The 25,000-nt window shown below is 40.1% G+C and overlaps 1 protein-coding gene and 2 long non-coding RNA genes across 4 annotated transcripts in view; 2 read left to right on the forward strand and 1 right to left on the reverse strand.

Moving 5' to 3' along the window:
• LOC135114341 (voltage-dependent calcium channel gamma-5 subunit-like) overlaps nt 1-25,000 on the reverse strand; it is a 157,418-nt gene that overhangs the window by 12,770 nt on the left and 119,648 nt on the right. The window lies entirely within an intron of this gene.
• The window catches only part of LOC135114359 (uncharacterized), a 144,478-nt gene continuing 135,985 nt past the window's right edge, over nt 16,508-25,000 (forward strand). Inside the window, exon 1 of the long non-coding RNA XR_010275492.1 lies at nt 16,508-16,754. This is a non-coding gene — a long non-coding RNA (uncharacterized LOC135114359). The remainder of the gene's footprint in view (nt 16,755-25,000) is intronic.
• LOC135114367 (uncharacterized) lies at nt 17,565-19,221 on the forward strand. Its single transcript, XR_010275493.1, has 2 exons — nt 17,565-18,784; nt 19,150-19,221. It is a non-coding gene; the product is annotated as an uncharacterized LOC135114367 (long non-coding RNA).

Below are 25,000 nucleotides of genomic sequence, written 5' to 3' on the forward strand. Positions count from 1 at the left end.
GATGTCAAATGAAAAAAAAAGGCTTTGGTTTTAAAATGTGCAAGAGTTGGCTGATCAATGAGACAAGGTGAGTCAGCCTTGCTCCTGAGTATTTTGAGTGTACCTTGCATGTTTCCTGGTCGTGAATATGCGCATGTTCGTATATGACTGGAGAGAAGCGGTTATCCAATGGTAGTGCCTAGTTAAGGAGGAACTTTAAAAGATTAGATAAATTTCTGGAGGGTGAGTGGGCACAGGTTTCCATGTCTTATACAAGAACTGCCACCTGTTGACCTACTTTTTTTTCAGTTATCCTCTTTAAAAAAGCTTAATTTCTTGACGTTTTTAATGACAACGTCGTGTAAATATGAATGTTTCCCGCCCCACCAAAATAATCAGGGCACAGCGTACCTACTCTGAGGTTCCTCGGACTCACAAATGTCAGCAGCTTAGCAAGGTTAAATAAGAATTTGTGCTATCAACTGAAAAAAAAAAGACATCCTTTAGAGTGAGTAAATGTATGTGTGGCCTTTGAAGATAATTGTTATGAGAGAAGAACGTTCCTGAATACAGCTAGCGTACCGACCAGCCTACCATTATCTAGCCTTTCCCAGATCGTGAGGATGCCGTGCTTGTGTTGCACGATCTTGCCGCGTCTCTAATCTCTAAGACTGGCTTTTGTGGGTTCAAGGGAACGCATTCAAGTTTTCATAAATTTTATTTAATTTGTATTATTTACATATATTTACACTCAAACAATCATATACGACTTCCGACAACAACGAAAAACTACGGAAATTGGATTAATCTCTCTTCACGCAAATTCCATCAAATATATCGGAACACTTCACATTACATTTTTGATTCAAATCACTTCACGCAGTTAACACTGCAGACTAATTAACACTGCAGACTAACAGACCCTGCAACTAATATTCAATAAGGAAGCACATCCCACACATACCCAATCCCCCTCTATCAATATATAGCACCAATATTTTACTCTGACTGCATTACAACCGTCTGGCTCTACTTACTGGTACTGTGACAGGCGGCTTGCCCATCTTGACCCTCTCTGGTCTGACAGCTCTGTCTAGCTTGTCTCTCTGTCTGCTTCTGTCTGTTCACGTTTCCTACACCTCATAATATACACGTGATGTTTGAGCGACCTTTTGCCTCATCAAGGCTCCCGTTGCTATAAGATTTATTTTCCAATACTTCGATCATACGGTTCATTTTCCTATATTTTCTTTCCATAAGGTTAATTTTCAAGTAACTATATTTATCTTCTCGTACTTCGATCATACAGTTTATTTTCCCGTAACTTTCAATAAGGTTCGTTCTCGAGTAACGCATCTTCTAATCAAGAACAAGGAGGCGGCGTTTCTTATGTTATGCCGGCTGTCCGTCTTGTCCACGTCATTTGCTTCCGGTGATCTTTGCTTCCCTTGTATACTAATTCAATGATAGCTGAACTTCCCTCACCGTGACTGACTGAGAATAAAATGATTCTGAGGGAACATGTAGTTCACCTTTGCTTATGTCGTCAGTGCATGTCATATCCTTGGTCATGCACTCACTAGCCTTTTGCTCCAAGTGAAGATATTTTACACAAAACTTCCTGACATTACACCCACCAGTGTATCTAAGAAATTCATCTTCAATAACTGCATCGATTGATTTACATCCATGTTTATCATCATTCTCATAATTTACATTATGAGAACTCCCAACGTCCAAGTCTTTGAAGCAGTTACTAGTTATGCAATATTCAACAGCGAGATGTTTCACGGAAAGTTTTATATTTACAAATTGTTTCCATCAGGCCATCATGTGTAGATAGACTGTGAACATTATCAATAGTTATGTTCACTTTCTCAGAGAGTAGAGCAATATCTTTTCCTAAGAGTAACGTTTTTTACCTGAATTTCACACTGAGAGCATCGGGGTGGTCGTGGGGTCTGTGGATTTGTCGTGTGCATCAAAATAAATGTTCCGAGTTATCTTGACTTAATGTTCTAGTCAGAATGTATTCAACACTGAAAAACTTAAGAAGCATGTAGCGCAAGGCAATGAGTCAGTGACAAGATGACATACCACATTTCTAAACATATATAGCCTTTACGGTGCGGATCTTTTGTTCTCGTTGTTGACGTTACTTCAGATATTCTGTGCAGAATTTACTCAGAATTTACACAGGCTGACTCCAGACGCATTACGTGACTGCTTGTCACAAAACTTACGAAAAGAATTCACCAGGTGAAACCATTCGTTCACCATTGTGATGAAGTCAGCCAGTACCTACTCATCAACAGTCCCCTTTCACCAAGATAAGTAGTTCAACTAGAGCATGTGATCCTGGATTCCACGAGAGTTGGCAGGAATCAGCTCAACACCAGTATTTTAAAATATCACAAGGATTATTTTCACAGAACACAAAAATAATAAGTCAGATTTTCATCGGCATAATTTTTCCTTTTCTTAATTTCTGGTGCAGAATCCTTATTAACTTCTCACGAGAACCATGAAATCAGCCTCCCTATAAATGCGGACCCTGAACTGATAAAAGTACTGGGAAGCATTGCGGTCAGCGGCGTCTGTCAGTATTGTCAGGATAACCTTTTATGTTTAATACATGTATTATTATCATTATTATTATCATTATTACTATTATTATTATTATTATTATTATTATTATTATTATTATTATTATTATTATCATCATCATTATTACTGTTTTTGTTGTTGTTGTTGTTGTTGTTGTTGTTGTTGATGATAATGTTGTGCACCAATGAGGGTTCCTGTTGTTTTTAGAAATTAGAGTCAGTGCCGACACAACCTTCATTCTAACTTTCCTTGTCTTCCCGTGAATCCATAAGAAAAATTACGTAGAAGATTGAAAAAGTATGATTCTTCTACAAGAGTTATTCACACTCCTCGTTGACTTTTATTTATTTATTTTTTCATCCCTCATCTTTGTGGAATGCAAGGAGCAGCATACACTTGGGAGTGGATGTTCCGATCTTGTGACGAAACGTGCATGACCGCATGTATGGAATGCCGGACAGAAACAAAGGGAAGTAAGAGAGAGATCTTAGAAAGTGCTGGAGTCATGTTTGTAGATATGATGGACATCGCAGTGTTGTTTTATCTGCAGTCATTTTATACAAGATATTTACTTTTCATGTTTTTGGCCAGTTATTGATGTATTTCATTAATTTTCTGTGATTGCTCATGATACATTTTTTTCATTTCTATTTCCTGCATAAGTAAATAGAAACTTTAAAATTTTCTTTCATATGCAATTATCTTAACAAAAAGCATATTTTCACAAAAGCAAAAATGTGTCTCTGTGTGTGTGTGTGTGTGTGTGTGTGTGTGTGTGTGTGTGTGTGTGTGGGCCATTGTATATATTGCTTATGCACGCATTTTATACTGGATTATAAGTTTTAAAACAACAGTAACAAGAACAATAACTTCTTCTTCTTCTTCTTCTTCATCTCGTTTCTTCTTTGTTTTTGTTGTTGTTCTTATTTTTCTTCTCCTTCTTCTTCTTCTTCTTCTTCTTCTTCTTCTTCTTCTTCTTCTTCTTCTTCTTCTTCTTGTTCTTGTTCTTCTTCTTTTCTTCTTGTTCTACTTCTTTTTTTTTCTTCTTCTTCTTCTTTCTTTTCTTCTTCTTCTTCTTCTTCTTCTTCTTCTTCTTCTTCTTCTTCTTCTTCTTCTTCTTCTTCTTCCACCTCCTCCTCCTCTTCATAAAAGACATGGCAGTGTATCTGTTATACAAGGACCCCCATCCTTCCCCCACGAGATCCTCCCGCGGGACCCTCCTTCCCGCACAGAAGGCAGCACCTGATTGGTCACCAGCACCCTGCCTGGAGTGGGAGCTTGGAGTTTGGAAGGCGCTGATGTGAGTGGAGCTCAATCTAAAGCAAAATATTGATAGTACGTAAGGGCTGGCGACGCATTCAGTACTCAGAATAGCTACAGGCTGTCCCCTTCCATGGACTGCACTGATACAATCTTCCCTGGAGTGAGAGAGCAAAGCATTGCCAACGAGTGTCAACTGAACCAACAAAACAACAACATGAGCATCAAAGACTCTAAGTACGCTGAGGAGCAAGAAAACCCCAATACTACCGCGAAAACTTGGGCCCAAGAGGTTGATGAGATGTATTCTGTTTCCTATGAAGAAGTCGCTTACTTTCCGGAAACAGTCATTGCTTGTGCATCTCAAAATCAAGAGGAGCGTCAAAGTGCTGTAAAAACTTGGGTTGAAGAGGTGGACAAAGCGTTTTGTTTTTCGGATGACCACCTCGCTTACTTTCCGAAAACATTCATTGATCGTGCACCGGCACACCAACACAAGCGCGTCACATTTACAAAAACTTGGCTTCAAGAGATAGACGAGGTGTTTTCATTTTCGGGTGACGGCTTCGCTTACTCTCGGAATACTTCTGTCGAGCGGTGTGACACGAAGAGTTACTGTGAGGTCATCCGGCGCCACGTCCCCTTCCTGACCAGGGCAGAGCTGCACAGCCTGGGCGGCGGACACCTCCTGGGTGAGGGTGGCTTTGGTCGTGTGAGGCTGGTGTCCTGGGAGAATGGCGCCCCGGCTGTGGTCAAGGAGCTGCTGCAGGCCGGGCAGCTCTTGCCGGTGCTGGCAGAGGCCACTATGCTGCTGCAGCTCAGTGGAGCAGGCGGAGCGCCTCAGCTTCTAGGTAACTTAAATTTGTAATGCGTGTATGTAAAGAGGAACAGGAATTGTGTATGTGTGTGTGTGTGTGTGTGTGTGTGTGTGTGTGTGTGTGTGAGGTGGGGGGATTCCACTCGTACCGCTCTTTTAGTGGGTGGAATGAAAAGCATTTTGCTTGATCAACTCCTCTCCTCTTATTTACTGTCTTCAGCCTCACTCTAATCGCGGGAGTGTTGCATCTCTTGCTTTCTTCTACTTCTAATTTCACTCTGGCTGCTCTGCTGATCTTGATAACTGTATGCCTCTCCTCCTCTAGCGGCTTACCTACACCTACCTTCCTCCAGCGGCTTACCTATAGAAAATTTGATACTTTTCTCAACCCTATTCTGTCCACCTCTTTAATGCAAGAGTTAACTAGTATTCTTAATCGTTTATTCCCTGTTCTGGTAAACTCTGGAACTCTCTGCCTGCATCTGTATTTCCTCTTTCCTATGACTTGAACTGTTTAAAGAGGGAGGTTTCAAGACACTTATCCCCCAAATTTTAACAATCGTTTGTGATTCTGTTTGGGGATTGTCGCCTCAGTGGGCCTCTTTTTTCTTGTAATTTTTGTTGGCCTTTGGCCGGTGCCCTCTCCTCCATGAAAAATGGATAAATAAATCAACAAAATTACATGACCCGTGCGGTGTGGCGCTCAATAACGTGTGTTGGTGTTGTGCAGGCGTGTGCCAGTCACCACCCGCCCTGGTGCAGGAGTTTGTGGGGCAGACCTATGACCAGTACCTGAACGTGTGTTCGGTGAAGGAGTGCCTGGCGTCACTGGAGGCCGTGTGCCACTGCCTGCAGGAGGTCCACGACAAAGACATCCTGCACAACGACCTCAAGTGGAACAACATTACGTTCACCGGCACAGTCAGCGCGCCTGTGTTCCACATCATCGACTTTGGCCTGGCTTCTTCCAGCTCCAGCGCGGAGGTGGAAAAGGCAGAGGCAGCTAAGCGTGACAAGATCACCAGTGAGGACGACGACGACTCACTTTCTTCAACGAAACCCCGCTGGGTGGCGCCTGAGGTGTATCGAGGAGGACCCGTCTTCCCCTCTGGCGACGTGTACAGCCTCGGCCGGCTGATGGACGACGTAATGGACTGGTGCACACACGACTTCCTGACAGGTCCCCTCAGGAGTCTGTCACGCGCGTGCACTGTACGGGATGCGAGCCGCCGCCTCTCCCTTGACCGCGTGGCTCACTGCCTCGCCATCCTCGCTAAAAGCCTCACTTTGCAACAGCTGGCTCAAAAATTTACTCCTGAAGATGGGAAAGAGGACGAGGGCGAAGGAGAGGGCGAGAAAATTAATGGCGTGATGTCAGAGGAACAAGATGGCGACAGCGTGAAAGTAGATGCAAAGAAAAGTGAAGAAGACGAAGTTGATGAGGTACAGTCAGAAGAGGAAGAGGAAGACGACAAGGTTGAAGATATAGTGTCACAAGAAGAGAATCAAGAGGAACAGGATAATGAAGATGACGAATTTGTGATAAAAGACACAAAGAAAAATGGAGAGGATAGTACACACGATAATGTAAATTCGGAAGAAGAGGATGAAGATAAGGCCGATGATAGAAAATCAGAAGAGGATCTAAAGGGAAGAGACAATGAAGATAATGAAATTGCGACAGTAAACAAAAACAAGAATGATGAATATGGTGAGATAGATTGTGTGGAGTCAGAAGAGGAAGAGGAACAGAAAGAAGATGAAGATTATATTATAGTGTCAGAAGAAGAGGATAATGATGAAGAAAACAAAGATAACGATGAAACTGCCAAAAGAGAGAAAATGAAGATTAAAGAAGAAAGTGAAGCAAATTTTGTAGAGGTAGAAGATGGTAATGATAAAGAAGAGGTGGCCGATGATAGAGAACTAGAAGAAGATGAAGAGGAAGAAAACAGTAATAATATAGCAGAAGACAAAAACAAAAAGAATAAAGAAGATGTTGATGTGGCTTATGTAGAGTCAGCAGAGGATAAGGATGAAGAAGATGAGGGTGATGTTATAGATTCAGAAGAAGGGGATGTAGAGAAAGAAAACAAGGAAGACGAAGAAACTGGGACAGAAGACAAAAAGAAGAATGAAGAAGGTGATAAAGACCATGATGAAGATGAGGGTCACGGTATAAAGACAGAAGAGGAGGATAAAGAAGAAGAAGCCAAAGAAGTAGAAGTTGTGACAATAAATAAAAAGAAGCATGATAATGAAAACGATGAAAAACACCCAGAAGAGGAAGAGGATGTTGAAGTTGATGATCATATAGAGTCAGAAGAGGATGAAGAGGAAGAAAATAATGAGAACGGTGACAAGGTGACAGAAGACAAAAAGAAGAAAAAAGAGTGTATTGAAGACTCAAAAGGGGAAGAGGAAGATGAAGATAAGGAAGCAGATGATATGGTGTCAGAAGAAGAGGGTAAAAAGGAAGAAGACAAAGAAAACCATGAAATTGTAACAGAACACAAAAAGAAGAATGGAAAAGACGAATTTCATAATGTAGAGTCAGATGAAGGAAAGAAAGATCAAGAAGAAGATGAAAGTGATAATATAATGTCAGAAGAAGAGGATAAAGAGGGGGAAGAGTATAAAGTTGTGATGGAAAAGGAAGAGAAAAAGAAAAAAGACGGCACGGTGGATAAATTAAAGTCAAAAGAGGAAGATGATGATAAAGATGAGGATGCAGAGGAACAACTCAATGAAGATGATAAATTTGCAATAGAAGACGCAAAGAAGAACGGAGGGAATGATGAAGACGATTATGTAGATTCACAAGAAGAGGATAAAGATGAGAGAGATGATATTGAATTAAAAGAAGACGAAGGAGAAAATAGAGGCGATGAATTTATGACAAAAGACAAAAACAAGAATGATGAAGATGGTGAGACATATTACGAAGAGTTAGAAGGGGAAGAGAAACATAAAGAAGATGAGTGTTGCAATGTAGCGTCAAAAGAAGACGATAAAGATGAGAAAGACGAAGATAACGATGGAACTGTCACAGGAGAGAAAATCAAGATGAACGAGAAGAGTGAAGTAAATTATGAAGAGGGAGAAGAGGATGAGGAAGATGAAAGAGAAGAGGTGGCCGATGACAGAAAACGAGAAGAGGATAAAGAGGAAGAAAATAATGAAGATGATGAAATTTTGACAGAAGACAAAAAGAAGAGGAATAAAGAAGGCGGTGATGTGGATTATGTAGAGTCAGAAGAAGATGAGGGTGATGAAGAAGACGAGAAAGCTGATGATACAGAGGCAGAGGAAGAGGATAAAGAGGATGAAGATAAGGAAAATGATGAATTTGTGACAGAAGAGAAAAAGAACAATGAAATGGACAAGGACGTGGATGATACACAGTTAGAAGAAGAAGTGGAAAATGAAAGTGATGAGGGTGGTGAAAGAGAGACAGAAGAAGATATAAAGGAGAAGGACAATGAGGACGATGGAATCATGAGAGAAGAGAAACAGAAGAATAAAGACGACGATGGTGTGGTGGATTATAGAGGGTCAGAAGAAGAGGAAAATGAAGGAGGTGATGCTGCTGATGACACAGAAGAGAAAGATGAAGAAGATGATTTAGAAGAGGTAGAAGAAGGAAATGAAGCTGATGATATGGGGGAAGAGGCAACTCCTAACAGGCGCGTCTCCCGGGTGGCGGATGTGGGAAGCTCTGTCGCTTGTCTTGACGGTGACTACAGGGTTGTCTCGAATATAATGAATAAGAGTCCGTGGACCAAACCGTGGAAGAGAATTGGGAATCCCACCACGTACTACCCAAGAATAATCAAGGACATGTCACAAAGAAGGAATACCGAGAATGGCGTAAACGGAAACCGCGGTGAAGCTGAGGCTGTCTCGCCCAGTGGAATTGTGCATGAGCAGCAGCTGCCGACTGACCGTTATCAAGCAACTGTTCGCACTTATAAAAAACTAAAGGGAGCTACTTGGAACATTAATACCTTGTGTCAGATTGGTAAATTTGAAAATCTGAATAGAGAAGCAAGGAATATCAAGTTTGATATTGTCTGGGTGAGTGAAGTGCGTTGGACTGGAGTTGGAATTTATAAAGGAAGAGATTTCGAGCTAATATACTCTGGAGGAGATACACATGAAAAAGGAGTTGGAGTCTTGCTAACTTGGAGACTTGCAGGACGTGTTGTTAGATACTGCGGTATATCTGAAAGAGTTTTACTAGTTAAGATGGCGGAGAGACCGATGAATATGAATATTATTCAAGTTTATGGACCCACTAAAGATCATCCAGATGAAGAAATAGAACAGTTTCATGGTATGGTAGAAGAAGCAAGACGGCAGCACAAAAGCAATGAAGTCATAATTATTGTGGGTGATTTGAATGCTAAGGTTGGAGAGGGAAGACTAGGAAAAGTAAAAGGGCCTATTGGTTTAGAGGACAAGAAAGAGAGAGGAGATAAATGGAGTGAGTGGTGTGCTTCTCAAGATTTGGTAGTAGTGAACACATGGCTTCGACAACATCACAGAAGGCCATGGACGTGGAAGGGTTCAGGAGAAAGATATAAGAATCAGATAGATTATATTAGCATGCATAGCTGTTTGAGGAAGGCAATAACCAAAGCAAAGACATATCCAGGAGCAGATCGTGGAATTAAATGCGACCGCGTTGCTGTGCTGGCACTGATGAAGTTATGTTTGACGAAAGTAAAGAAGAAAATACATAGCAAGCGACGAGAGTGGAAAAATCTAAAAGAAAGTGAGATAAAAAGTAAATATCTTGTAGAGGTTAATAACAAATTTCAAGTTCTTGACCATGAACTGGACGAGAGGCCAGAACTGGAAAAAGATTGGAGGAGACTACAGAGTGCATTAGTGGGAGCTGCAGAGGAAATACTGACAGAGAAAACGAGAACAGCTAGGCAGTCTTGGAGGGCAGAGAGAATACTTCAATTAATGGACGAAAGTAGATGGAAGCATGACATGGAAAAATGTAGAGAACTGGATAAAGACATAAAGAGAAGGTGTAGTTCAAGAAATCAAGAGTGGTTAAATCAAAGGTGTGACGAAACTGAAGAACAAGAAAAGACCTACAACCATAAAATGTATGAAAAGATTAAAGATTTAACGGGAAAGAAAGAAATCACTAGAAACAACATTATTAAAGATAAGAATGGAAACATCGTTGAAATTAGAGAAGTGAAGAAACAATGGGAAGAATGTTGTGTAGGAGCAAGACAAATGAGTGTAAAGGTAATAACCTGGGCCGAATCAGGAACTCTGTTTATTTTTTAACGTTACGACAGGAAAGTCTTCATCAGAGAGTAACAGACACGAAAAAAATAGCTGTATATATATACCGTTGTTGTAGATCACCTGGCTGGACGTCTGACAGATGAACGCGGTGATTGGTCTCTGAGGATGAGTTTTGGCTGCAGCCCGAGAGAGGCTCACGAAACCTTCTCTATGGTTAGTGGCCTCTCTTGCCACTCTGTAGGCGGCTTCCAAAAAATTCCTCTTCTTCCTCTCCAGCCGTGTGTGTAGGTTTGTTATGTTCCCTCAACGTGGCAAGTGGCCGTGTTTCTCCGCATGTACGACGAGGGAGTTTGTGGTTCTATGATGTCGCAGGTCGCTCTTGTGCTCTTTTGGTCTTCTTTCCGTTACCCGCGCAGTCTCGCCGTAGTATGTAGCAGTACAACCGCCACATGGGATGGAGTATGCTACGCTTGACTGCTTCGCGTCACCATTCCCCTTTGTCCTCACTATGTCCTGTAGCTTTTGCCCCGAGGCGTATGCTTGGTGTACGCCTGCGTCTGACAACACCTTCGTGATCACTTGTACGCCTTTTGCATAGCTATTATTATTCTTTTGCATAGCTATTATTATTTAAGAAGAAAAGTGAAAAAATGTAAAAAAATGGGGAATACTCATTCGTTCCGTATGCAAAAGGCGTTGAAGTGATGAAAGTGTTGTCAGACGCAGGCATACACCAAGCATACGCCTCGGGGCAAAAGCTACAGGACATAGTGCGGACAAAGGGGAATGGTGACGCGAAGCAGTCAAGCGTAGCATACTCCATCCCATGTGGCGGTTGTACTGCTACATACTACGGCGAGACTGCGCGGGTAACGGAAAGAAGACCAAAAGAGCACAAGAGCGACCTGCGACATCATAAAACCACAAACTCCCTCGTCGTACATGCGGAGAAACACGGCCACTTGCCACGTTGAGGGAACATAACAAACCTACACACACGGCTGGAGAGGAAGAAGAGGAATTTTTTGGAAGCCGCCTACAGAGTGGCAAGAGAGGCCACTAACCATAGAGAAGGTTTCGTGAGCCTCTCCCGGGCTGCGGCCAAACTCATCCTCAGAGACCAATCAACGCGCTCATCTGTCAGAAGTCCAGCCAGGTGATCCGCCACAACGGTATATATATACAGCTAGTCTTTCCGTGTCTGCTACTCTCTGAAGAAGACTTTCCTGTCGAAACATTAGAAAATAAATAGTGTTCCTTATTCGGTCCAGGTTTACTTGCCACCTTTACACTCAATGGGAAGAATATGTCACGGAACAATATGATGATGTTAGAGGGGACAGACCTCAAATTGTGGAGTTAGCGGTGCCGACAATATTATTGCATGAGTGAAGTAAGAAATGCAATAAGATCCATGGAAAGTGGTAAAACTGGTGGAGAAAATGGAGTTATTCTGGAGATGCTGGAGGCAGCCGATGACTTTGGAATAAGGACGATGGCAGATCTGCAAATAAAATATATGATAATAGTTATGTACTAGATATGAGAATGTCTGAATTTGTGACGATTCTCAAGAAAGTTTGTACGTTGGAGTGCTCAAAACACAGAACTATAAGTATCATGAGTCAGTTGGGAAAAATTGTTCTTAGAGTTATTCTTGCAAGGATAAGAGCAAAGACACATAGTTAGAAGAACAGTGTGGATTCAGGAAAGTAAAGGGTACTGTAGATGCCATTTTTGCACTGAGAATGTTGATGGAAAGGGCGATAGAGATGCAGAAGGATGTGTATGTGATTTATTGACTTTGAAAAGGCGTTTGATACCTTAAAATATGAGTGTAAAAAAGAACTGGGTGCGATGGAAAGGATACAAAGCTCATAGCCAACTTGTATTGGGACCAGAAGGCAGCAGTAATGGCCGGCAGAGAGAAGACAGATTGTACAGAGAGAAAAAGAGGGGTAAGACAAGAGTGTGTGTTGCGGCCAGACTTGTTTCTCTGTCAACGGCCAGCGAACAGTAGAAGAGGTGAATGATATGGATGGTATTTCGATAGGAGCAAGAAATGTGAACAACATCAGATATGCAGATGATTCTGTGCTTCTGGCTGACCCTGAGGAGAAACTTCAAGAATTGGTGACTGTGCTGCAGGAGAGTTGTGAGGGGAAAGGATCGAAAATTAATGCAAGAAAAATTGAAACCATGATGATAACGAAGAAAAAACATCAAATTAGAGTGGAAACAATGGTCAATGGAAGGATTATAAAGCAAGCTGAAAGTTTTAGCTACCTCGGGAGCTTGATCAGTAGAGATGGTGGAAGTGTGGGGGAAATAACAAGAATTGGAATAGCAAAGATAGCATTTGGAAGTGTGAGGAAGGTTCTGACAAATTTGAGCTTGAGTATGAACACTAGAATGATGTTGAAATGTTTTGTGAGGTCATCATTAGTATATGATTTTGAAACATGGACACTTAAGGTGAATCAAAAGAAAAATTTAGAAGCAGCAGAGATGTGGTTCATAAGAAGAATGAGGAGAATCTCATGGATACAAAGAGTAACAAATGTAGAAGTGTTGCGTGGTGCTGGGGTAGTGAGACGGTTATTGAATTGTGTCAGAAAACGACAGTTGACGTTTTAGGGACACGTACTGAGATAATGAGGATTAGAAAGGGATTGTCTGTTAGGAAGAGTGGCAAGGAAGGCGGGCAAGAGGACGACAGAAAATCATTTTTCTGGACAGCTTGTTGGAGGACATCGTGAGAAGATACAGCGTGTCAGAGATCGTAAGGATGGCAGATGAGAGGGAAAAGTGGAGATCCATGATCGCCAGCGTCACAAGACCAGCATTCGGAGGTGGTGGTGATATAGAAATTGGAATACGAAGAAGGCCAAAGAGGAAACGTGAAAAATTACGAAGGGTGATGCAGTGTGAATGTGAATGACGAAGGTGAAAGTCCAGTGTCAGGTGAAGACGAGGAGAGGGATAAGAAAAAATGATGATGAAATTGTGACAGAAGAGGGAGAGAAAGACGAGGAAGACGAGGAAGCCAGTGATGTACAAGTGTCAGAAGAAGAGGGAGAGAAGGACGAGGAAGACGAGGGCGAGGAGTGAGTGATAACTGATGGAAATTGTTGGGAGGTATGAGTGGTGACACTGATCTTTATGATATGCATTAAGTTTTGCTGTTTGTACAGGTTTTGTAATTCGTGATACTGTACTTTGTATCTTATCTAAGGATTGAATAAATAGAAAAAAAAAGAAAATATTTGTGTGATTAATTACTTGCAAGGGTCAATAAAAGAAAAAGAAATAGCATAAAATGGAAGAGAAAAGAAATAAGATGATTGAAGAAACAGAAGGGAAGGAAACAATACAAAATACAGAAAGAGAAAAATCCGATCAGTGGGGATAAAAGACATAGAGATCAGCAGAACAGAGAAATGCTGACAGTACTGTGCATCTACACTTTCCTCTACAGTTTATCTATCTATCTATCTATCTATCTATCTATCTATCTATCTGTCTATCTATCTATCTATCTATCTATCTATCTATCTATCTATCTATCTATCTATCTATCTATCTATCTATCTATATATATATATATATATATATATATATATATATATATATATATATATATATATATATATATATATATATATATATATATATATATATATATATATATATATATATATATATATATTTATTTATTTATTTATTTATTTATCTATCTGTCTGTGCTGTATACCTCACACGAAACTCCTCTGACTCTAAAACTAAAAATAAATAAATAAATAATCTCTTACTATTTGATTTCCAATGTAGAGCACATTCTGACTCTTCCCTTTGAGGATAATTGTTATGAGAGAAGAACGTTTTAGAGTTGGGCCCCTGATCTTCATGTTGCATAAGACTAAGTAGCAAGGTAAGTTAAACCTACGAAAGGCACTACCTACTCCACGACAACTCAAAAAAGAGGGAAAAATATAACTCAACACGAAGAAGCTTAAGGATCAAGATGACTTGCGTTAGACACTACTCTGTTAAAAATAAATACACGCATAAACAAGTTAACATATAGAACAGATAAAAATAAAATGCTACCTGAGGAAGAGATCAGAAAAAGTAACGCAGGCTGAACTTGTGATAATGGATGGCAAGTCTTATGACATCACCCAGGAGAAAAACAAAAACCAACAACAACAACACTGAATCAGGCAGGATATTATACAGTATACTTCCTCTTCTGCAAAACTTTTAATGCAAGTGTCAAATATTCATGTAATTCTTTTGTAAGTCCAAGGCGCGAGGGTACATGAATCCCTGAAAGGCTCTCGGAATGGTGTATGGAAAAGGTTGAAGAGCTCTGCACTAGTCCTTTCCCTTCGCCACAACAGTCGTTCAACACAGAGATTTATGAATACTGGCGGTCCTCAAGACGATCCGAACCCCCGCCTCGTGAGTAAGGAGCTCCTGCATCATTATAGCGCCACATGGAGGCCGAGGCCGTGGCAGGGGTCCAGTAATGACAGCGAGCCTCGTATCTCCTGCCGCCAGACCTCCCATTGTATTCTCGAGCGTCTCGGCGTCTTACCTCGACTTGGTACAACTACTGCGGCGGAAGTTATTGTGATTTTCAGTGAAGTTTTCATGATTTTAGTAACAGATTGACAAATTTATACATCAATGAAAAAAAAAAAAGAACATGTGTAAAAAATTGGAGTTTGAATAATAGTCCTGATGAGAGAACAGAGCGTTTCAGAGAAGTCTTCTTTTTTCTAAGTGGAATTGCGTTGGGCAGTCTTGTAGACTCTTGAGCTTTACGCATCTCTGAATCCCAAGTGACCCCTGAGCCTGGCATGCAGCAGCGTACTGTGCCTCCGTAGAATATTTGATGCCCGGAGCGTATCTGTCCACTGATATCCCCTTTTCCGAACTCTCTCTCTCTCTCTCTCTCTCTCTCTCTCTGGGAAATGTCAGCAGATGTCATGTGACAAAAAATATTAACTCAGTTTTGTAGTCATTTGATTTAACTCACTTAGTAAGTAAAAAAAAATACAAATGTAAAATAATTATTTGAATATGAGAGATACTTCTTTAATCGAGATAACGCACCAATTCACCCCTCCGCCAAAAAAAAAAAAAAAAAAACTACCACAACTTTTTGGAAATCCAGTTCAAATAGCTATGGAAATTTTTTTTCCTTCACATATTTTCCGTGCCGTAAAGTAGCTGGTAGCACTGGGCGGATTTAAAGGATGCAACAGTTTATTGTTTTCGATTCGAAAACAGAGACTGACCAAGACTCTAGAGGAAATTACTCTTGAAAATGGATTGTGGTTATATACAGACAACTCGCAGACCATAAAATTAACAAAACATGTGATGGAAAAATTAAACATACTTAGGCCTTCACTGTACCCATGTCATTTGCCACTCTAGGCTGACCGTGCCCCAATCTCCTTCCTAATACACCACTTGTATGGGCTTATTATTCAGAAAGCCCAGTGTTATAGTGATGGTGGATAAATTAAATATAACTCAGAATAGGTGAGGGAGATGTGTCCATTAAAATTAGGTGACAAATACTAATACTTTTTTTTTTTTCAGAATTCTCGAACGATAGACTGTAGGTACGTACCTTCATCCCAATAATGCGTAACTATTGATGAATGTTCACCTAAAGTATCCAAACTAACTAGAAACCACCAGCCAGCCATCCACGCTAGCCATGAGCACCAGTTAATTCATGTATTCTGAAATTTTTAAGTCTTGAATAGCATTTAGGATTTCTGTGCATCGAGTTTAAGAGTTTTTATTTTTTTTTATTGTCAATTCATCTGTGAATAACTCTCAAGGCTTCACTGGACGGCACTCCCCATGAATTCTGCAAGTGTCCCCCGAAAACAAACACACAACGTCAACTACAAAGAGCGAGCAGAGTAAGCAGACACGCAAGACGGAGGCGGTAAGACGAGTAAACACTCACACACACTGAAAAAAAAAGCAGTTTTTGGAAGGAACGCCACACTCTTACACGCGTTTGAACAACTTCAGGTACTAGGAAGATGACGCTTAAGTGCAAATAGAATAAAATTATATGAAAAAAAAGTAAAATAGCCTGCGTCATCAGTGTTTCAGGAGAAGTTTTATGTTGCCAGAATTTTTGAAAAGGTTTGTTAACAGTTCTCAGTGTAGGGGTGTTCTTCCAGTGTTACACCATCATATGAATGCAGTGTTGTAATAAAAAACAACAACTGGAAAAATACGAGTAAACAGCAGATTAGTAGGGGAGAACGTACGTACGCGTGGCACACCGTACCCCTCCTGTTAGTTAATGGCCGTGTGGGAGGAAACAGCGGGACTTTTAAACAAATGTAAACAAGAAATTTCCATCTTATTTTCTCTATCTGCTGATACTTTTCATTTCCTTACGATATTAAAGAAAATTATATTCTCTTAATCCGTGGTGTTGCACTCTATGCGTTAAGTGGATGACTGTGAACGTGATGAATTTGTCAATCTTTCCGCACTGTGCTGCGCACTGTGCTTCGCCCACCATGTCAGTCACCCTTGTGTTGTGATGAGGTGTGGATATGACTCTTGATGTCGGGACTAAACGAAAAGAAGGCTGGTACTTGGCAGCCGTGTGTTTGTCAACCCTTCTCCGGGACCCTGCTGGGGCGTGTGACAAGGATTTTCCATCAGGAAGCCTCAAGAAAACGGAGGAAGGAATGAGACGAAATAGCAGGAACAGTGTGGCAGGAGTCAGAGCTCCACGCGCCAGCCTGCAGCGCGACAAGCCCCCAAGGTGAGCATGACAGTCCTGCTGGCGTGCTGGTTCTGGTTAATGCGTATATCATGATTGTTGACTAGATTCTCTATAGTGTACACGGAATCAATGAAAATAGCCAAATTAATAAATACCGAGCGGCTAGCAGCAGACTCTGTCCCTCCCAAACTAGCGGTAGCCATGATTGTAACGAGTGGTTTCAGTTGAGTTGCGCTATCGTTCGTTCTGGATTTAGGTGGTTTGTTTCCTGAATATGTGGAACTTTGAAGGCTAGGGACACAAGTTGTTGGGCACCTGTACAGTCGCATTGTGGCACCCTTCCCAGCTTCCATGCCTGTACTCTTACGTACTAATGACAATTTCCTGACGTGATGCAATCGTCAGTTGTTTGTCAGAATATAGTATATAAAAATTATATTGCAGTGGATTAGTAATTAGAGATAATTAAAAACCCGTTCATCACGCGGTACAACAAGCTTATCATAAACCTCTAGTGATACCTACATAAAATGCAATTAAACTGAGGCCGTGGTGCTGAAGGATTTAATAAAGGGTTTCGCTTGTACATTATCATGTTGTATTGCTTCGAGGGTGTTTAGATATAGATATTTAACAATGTAATTTTGTTATTTACGTTCTTGCATGAATATTACTTGGCAGTTTTTTCTTTTATTTCTTTTCATTCAGTATATATCTTCTAAAATTTTGATTAGCGCCTTATTATGTGCTAAGGGTTGTCTTTGTTACTACTACTACTACTATTACTACAAACAGCAACGGAAGTGCCATAGCACATTTTTGGGGTGATTTTCAAGCAATTTTGGAGTTTTAGGGTGATCGTCCCTCATAAATAATCAACACTTTGGCAATACCTCAGAAGCGTGGTATGGCTCTGAGAAGCGTTTAATGCCTCTGAGCGGCATTTAAACCAACCCATGTGCTCAGCGAGTGATTTAAAGGTCTACGTTGACATCCGAGAAATTTGCATTTCTCATCTATTTTTTCTTGATTTTTTGAAGATTTTTGTAATTTTTTTTGTGGCGAATCTAGCATCACCCGTCAGGCAAGCCTCTAAGCAGTCACTGAGGGCAGTGAGGGGTGTCTCAGTCAGTAGCCCGCGGCGGGCTGTTGAGAGAGAAAGGAGGGTGTGTTGCTCTGATCAGCATCATTACTTCTCTTTTAGCACTCTTTAGCACTTCTACGTAGCTACATCACCTTACTCTTCTGAAGATGGCTAGAATAAAGAAGGGAGTGAAGCAGAGCCGACTGAACCTAAAAGCGGCAAGAGAAAAGAAGAAAAAGCAGACGCCGAGTGTTGATGCCCGCGTGACCACAAGCAGTGAGTCACCACCACCACCACCACCCAGCATGTCACCATCACCATCCAGCGTGAAGAGGAAGAACCTTTTGACAAAAGAATCTGATATACCAGTGGTAACACAAGAAAATGTCTTTTTGAAGAAACAAAGCTTAGAAGAACTTGCATCGAATGTGTGCTGCCCTGAGTGTTTTGAGAAGATGAAGTGCATATTCACGAGAAAACATGCAGACAGTAGCTTCAAAATTGTGTGTACAAAGTGTTCATATATAGCAAAAGACACTGCTGAAGACCACAAAAGTAAGGAAGTAAGTGAAGGACTGAGGCTAGTAGAAGATGTCTACAAAAGGCTAACAACTGATGATATGATGACGAGGTGCCTCAGAGGGAAGACTCAAAATCCCAATGAGTCATTACACCACAGAATATGGCGCTACTGCTCAAAGCACAAAAATGCCACGAAGGAAATGCTGGACTTCGCAACTGCACAGGCGGTGTCCAACTTCAATGGAGGATATCTTTCTAGCGACCTGTGCAGTAAGTTGGGAGTGGCCTTCACAGACAAGAACTACAAATACCTTACAAAGGAAAACACCAAAATGGACAGGCCGATCAAGAAGAAGATCAGAAGCAAACAACTGCAAAAGGACCTGGAGGCATATGCATCTGGTGCGCATTAGCCATGCAGCGACACTCCCAGAACTTCAGAGCCTCTTTTCTCAAAACATAGGTAAGCGCTTCTAAGTCAAAATAACTTTCTTATTTATCAACCGATTTCCTTGATTTTTTTTTGTGTGTTTGTGTGAATGAATTTTCTACAAAAATTGTTACTTACTTTTCAAAAATATATATATTATATATTTAAAAAAATTCTATTATTCATGATGTCGGGTATGCAGTTTTTCATTGAAATGTATTAGAGGTATATCATTATTTTTTGGGAAAACTAGCAAACAGGCATTGAAGATTAACCCTTCTAGTATACACACAACTTTAGTGTGAATGATTTCTGGACTCATATTACTAAGGAATTATTCAATTTCTAAAGTACTCTTTTTTACAAGTTTTTTAATTTTCATATTTTTTCCTTTACAGATACCATGATGAAACTTCGCCTCATCATTTACCATATGGTTACACACTTTGAGTAAAATTTACAAAAGGCTATGATGATTTTTAATCAACCCCCCCAAAAAATGTGCTATGGCCCCTTTAAGCTCATGAATATAGGTGTGTGTGTGTGTATATATATATATATATATATATATATATATATATATATATATATATATATATATATATATATTATATTGTGTGTGTGTGTGTGTGCGTGTGCGTGCTTGCGTTCCGGTGTGCGTGTGTGTATATGTGCTCGCCAAGGGGACGCATCATCATCAATGCAGTACATATTGTAGCGTACTATTATCATTACTGCAAAAACCGACATGTTAAGCATAAATTTTCGTTCAATAATGGGCAAATAACATGCACTTTTCATATTAGGCTATATACCTTCACGTTTGGACAAACCTGACTACGGAGGTATTCACTTGGGTTGTTGTAGCGGCGTCTTACAATATCAGCCAGACAGTCATTCATCAGTCAATCAGTAAATCAAACAGTCAATGTATGCAGTAACTTTGTCGCACAGAATAAGACGTGCGTAATGTTGAAAATCAGCCCGTTGCTTTGAACAAGTCTGGGAAGTGTGGGCGTCTGTACTAATGAGCGAGTGTCGTGCTGTCGGTTTTCACTACTCACTACAACTGCATAGGTCAAGTGAAGGCTGGTTAACCCTGTGAATCTGATAGCCTTTACGTCAAAATGAGATGCTTTTATTAAGTTATCAAGTTCTATGCCTGCTCTCTTGAAATCATTAAGTTACTCGTATGTATAGTGTGCAATAAAACACGTTCTAAAAATGTCAAGTTTTAAGCAATTCTAAATTACAAGAATATTTTGATGATTTCCAAGAGGCCACCAACATTGTGAGGATTAATGGGTCATGGGGGTGGGGGAGGGGAGACGGTATGGAGCTCCCTTGTTAGATATACCAGTTAGGTTTCAGTTAGATTAATGACTCCCAGAAGGCCGCGGGCTGAAGAGAGACGGAGCCCCATCAGGAGGGGCAAGTAATAAGAAGGATGGTGAGGCTTTACTTAATAACGTCTTGGGTTTAGGGTAGTGTTACAAGACATGCTTTATTTATATTGAATCTTATCATTATAATACTATGTGATTTGAATTATGCTTTAATTAATTTTTGTAATTGTTGGATGGTTGCGAGAGGTTAGATTAATCAGTCTTGTGGTTAAATTGGTGTTTTGAGACCGTTTTCTTTTCTTAATTGCACCTGAAAGTATTTATTACTTTATTTACTTCGTTCTTAATTTTTTTTTTGTAATTATCAAGTTTAATAATTCATTTGCGTTATATCACTGTTATAAGACCATAAATCATCATATTACTCTAATTTAATTAAATTTGTAATATTATTATTGTCGTTGTTGCTGTTGTGGCTTTTTATTTAATTTATTTTTTTCATTTATTTATTTATGCACTTATTTATTTATTCAATTTTCGCAACCAGCGCGTGGCTGCCCGGGGCATGCCGCCGCAGCTTCATTAACCCTAATGAAAATTGACCGTCGCCCGGGGCTGTGCATCTAATCATGCCACAACCAAACCCGTATAAAGTAACCTGTGCCGGAATGACCGAGGGATTTGCTCTCTTGATTTCCCCTGCATTGTTTCCCTTTGTTTATGCTCCGTGGTGAATAAAGGATATCGTGTAACAGAGTCTGTTTTTTGAAACGCTTTGTTCTCCCATCAGGACTTTTCAAAGGCAGCGGAGAGGATTAGTCGTGATAGCATGGGTATTTTGTTCCGCTGACGACGCATAACCTTTGGTAAACTCTAGCATCATGAAAACATCCTTACAAACTCCGGTAACTTTTAGTGTTCATTAACGGCAATCCAGACAAAGCGGAGTCCTGGTTGTCTTTGGTGCTCCTCACAAAACATTGAAGCACAGCATACTGCATAGTAATGTCTTACGTACAACTTACGAGAGTTCTTTTGGTCGGTACCGACGTCCTGTGAAATTGAATATTGATCCTTCCACTATGATACGAGACAACTATCACTACCATATACAATGCACGAAATCTTTATAAGCATCTGCAAGTAAGTTATGGGTGAAAAATAATAGATTTTGCAATTTCTACCTAGTTCAAAGATTGGATGTGGCTGTAGAACAAGTAAAGATGTTTCAAAGTGATCGATAATTAGAGAAAGGTGTAACAGGTGGCAGCCAAAGGGTTAATTAGGCTTTCATCAACTTGCTGACCATGCTGAGACATGCAAGCTGTCAATGATGATCATATATGTGTTTGTATATAATTTGTGTGTTACTGATTAGTTATCAAGTCGTACATAACTCATTAATGTGTTACTGGTTACTTAGCAACTCAAACAGAACTCAAACACTAGACAGGCTGCCGTGGTTCTCAACATTAGTTAGGCGTGTCTGTCTGGTACATTGTTACTCAAGGACCAGCAAACTGATTATGTATGTATGTATGTATGTATGTATGTATGTATGTATGTGTGTATATATGTATGTATGTTTCATGTTGGTATACTCAGACGGGATAATCTCGTTTAAGCAGCCGAGGTTACATGTAAGAGCAAACGCAGCAATATCAAGACTGTATATATATACTTTTTGTGTATTTTTTGTTTGCTTGAAAAGTTTGCCTGAGAGCTTTATTTGCTTTATATGCTTAAAAAAAATGATATCGCTTTTGTTGGTCTTTTATTTAACTTCATTTGCTTAAAAGAGTATGCATGTATGTAAACATGTATGTCCATCATCATCATCATCATCATCATCATCTTCTTCTTCTTCTTCTTCTTCTTCTTCTTCTTCTTCTTCTTCTTCTTCTTCTTCTTCTTCTTCTTCTTCTTCTTCTTCTTCTTCTTCTTCTTCTTCTTCTTCTTCTTCTTCTTCTTCTTCTTCTTCTTCTTCTTCTTCTTCTCTCCTTTGTGACGTTTCAGGTCCTCATTTTTTATCCTCATCCTGATCTTGAGTATTCCCATGTCAGGCTCATATTAGTCACTTCACTTTTAACTTCAGTATTATTTTTCGTACCTTTTGCTTTATTCTGTCGCTTTATTTATTTTTTTCTCTTAAAAATGGTTGTGAATTGAAAGCTCGATAACTAAATGATCTGGTACGGTTGTCTTAAAGGATGATGTAAGCGAAGTCTTATGGTTTAGTAATAAGGATATGATTAGAAATAAGGAGCTGAAGTTTGATGAAGTATGTATATATATATATATATATATATATATATATATATATATATATATATATATATATATATATATATATATATATATATATAAAAGGAGATATGAAGAAATTGGTTCTTAAATACATAGTGGTAGACTACTGGAAGACTCAGCTATACGTAGGTTGTTTTTGCTGAGTCAGCAGAGAGTTTTGAAAGATTAGACAAGCCTATGTATAGTATAGAAGGGTATGGATATACATGTTTTATACAGGGACTGACTTCTTGCATCTTCCCTCGTTTTCTTTTCTTACGCCCGTATTTTTAAACGCTTCAGACTTACAAAAATGATTTCCTCATGCTTCAGAGATAATTAGACGAATTCTCATGTTTTCATGTTAACAACGCAAAACAACGTAAATTGTTCGTCAAACAATCACTGGAATCACTGGAAAACACTCCAGAAAACTTCAGTAACTTTATCAAACCTTGTTATATTTCTAATAGTGCAGAATCTTTGTTAAACTATCACTAGAATCATGAAGTCACTCTTGAAAACACCAGTAACTACTAGAGCCTATTAAAAATACTGAAGATGAGACGCTGAAACACTTGAGAATTCGGATCTGATGTTCATGAGTCAGAAGTGCATTTTGGGAGACTTAATTATTTATTTATCTACTTACTTCATTGTTTATGTGAGAGGGATTCTGGACAAAGGCAACAAAGAGACGGTAAAAAAAAAAGAAAAACACAAAAGATGCCAGTCCCTAAAGAACTGTCCAAAAAAGAATATCCAAAAAAATATGAGGATAAGAGTTTTCAGGCGCTACATTTGAATATGAGCAAAGCCTGTAAAGAACATTGCGTAGAGGTAACAAAAAGAAGTCGGTGATACATGTGGCCTAACCAGCAGCTTGAAACGGCACGAGGAGAAAGATGTGCTGGCCCTATTTCACCACAGCTGCCTCACAAATACAGGGAAAAGTTAGGTGGTGGTTTAGATTAATGGCCTCGGGGGAAGGAGGCCCGTGGCGTTACAGGGCCCCGGGGGATTGTCTTGAAGCCTACTACACTTTTAGCTAATGTAATATAGTTTGCATTGCCTCACTGGATGAAAAGAATAATATTGAAGTGATGGAGGGAAGTATGGTGTGTCTGTCTGTCTGTCTGTCTGTTTGTGATGAAAAGAGAAATGTGTAGTAGTGTATTGCTTCTGTCTGTCTGTCTGTGTGATGAGTACAAGTATGTATAGCAGTGTATGGTGTATGTCTATCTATTTGTTTGGCATTCTCTCTCTCTCTCTCTCTCTCTCTCTCTCTCTCTCTCTCTCTCTCTCTCTCTCTCTCTCTCTCTCTCTCTCTCTCTCTCTCTCTCTCTCTCTCTCTCTCTCAATAATAGATAAATAAAGAAGCAGACGCACTGACAGAGACGGACAGACAGACAGACAAATAAATACAAGTACGGAGGCAGACAGATGCAGATAGACAGATAGGTAAATAGATTGATTGGTAAATAGATAGATATAGAGATAGACAGGTAAATAAAAAAAGATACATTTAAATTTACACCGGTACATTTCACCGCCACACTGGTGCCGCTCAGGCCGCATGAATGGACGCGGCTCCACATGTTATTGCAACACTGACAATGAAAAGACCATAAAACATCAATTGCTGACCAAATTGCACCAAGTAACAAAAGACAAAGGGGTGAGGGAGAATGGACACCACACACACACACACACACACACACACACACACACACAGACAGACAGCTTGCCATTTTTTTTCGTTATTGGTAATATATGTTTTTTTCTTCTTTTTTTCCTTCGGTAACGTCATAGCGAGGAATCAAATGTGGTCCTTGTAATGTGAACAGGAAAAGACAGCACGGTACAGCACGGCACACAGTCAGAGGCGCTCAGAACAAAAGATAAACAGTAGGATACACTTCGCTACATTCCCACAGTCAGAAGCTTTTCACCTTTATCAGTTCCCCACCTTTAAATCACTGCCTTTAATCTTTCTCTTACTCCCTCATTGCTGCATCCATTTTGCCGTCTTCTACTGTTATTTTCCTGGTTACTGCTCGTCTTTACTCGTTTTCTGCATGTGTGGGTTCCCTTGGCCTCGTTGAATTATGCTTTCCACGCACACTTATCTCTATTCTGTTCATCTTATTGATACGAGTTAACTAGTATCTTCGCTCTCTCTCATTCCTTTCACTGGTAAATTCTGAATCTCATACACACACACACACACACACACACACACACACACACACACACACACACACACACACACACACACACACACGCACACACACACACGCACGCACGCACACACGCACTCACATGGTTTTAATGGGTAACTCATTTATCTTTTTTTCTCCTCGTATACAAAAGGCACGCTATTTGGATGCCTACAAAATGACAAGGCACTGTGAGAGGCAAACACGCAACGCATATTACACATTCTTACACGTGGGATATTAAAACAACCGTATATTAAACTTAAACACCATTCTTAAGCTGTGGATTATGGTCTCCTTGTAAGCTGTAGCTGAAGAATTCCTACGTTTTCTTTTTTCGCCCAAACTCAAGATCTCCGTTTTCTTTGAAAGTTAGGTGGACTAGCTAGAGTAGGAGT

Source organism: Scylla paramamosain, chromosome 2 (genome assembly GCF_035594125.1).
Source record: "Scylla paramamosain isolate STU-SP2022 chromosome 2, ASM3559412v1, whole genome shotgun sequence".
NCBI lineage: Eukaryota > Metazoa > Arthropoda > Malacostraca > Decapoda > Portunidae > Scylla > Scylla paramamosain.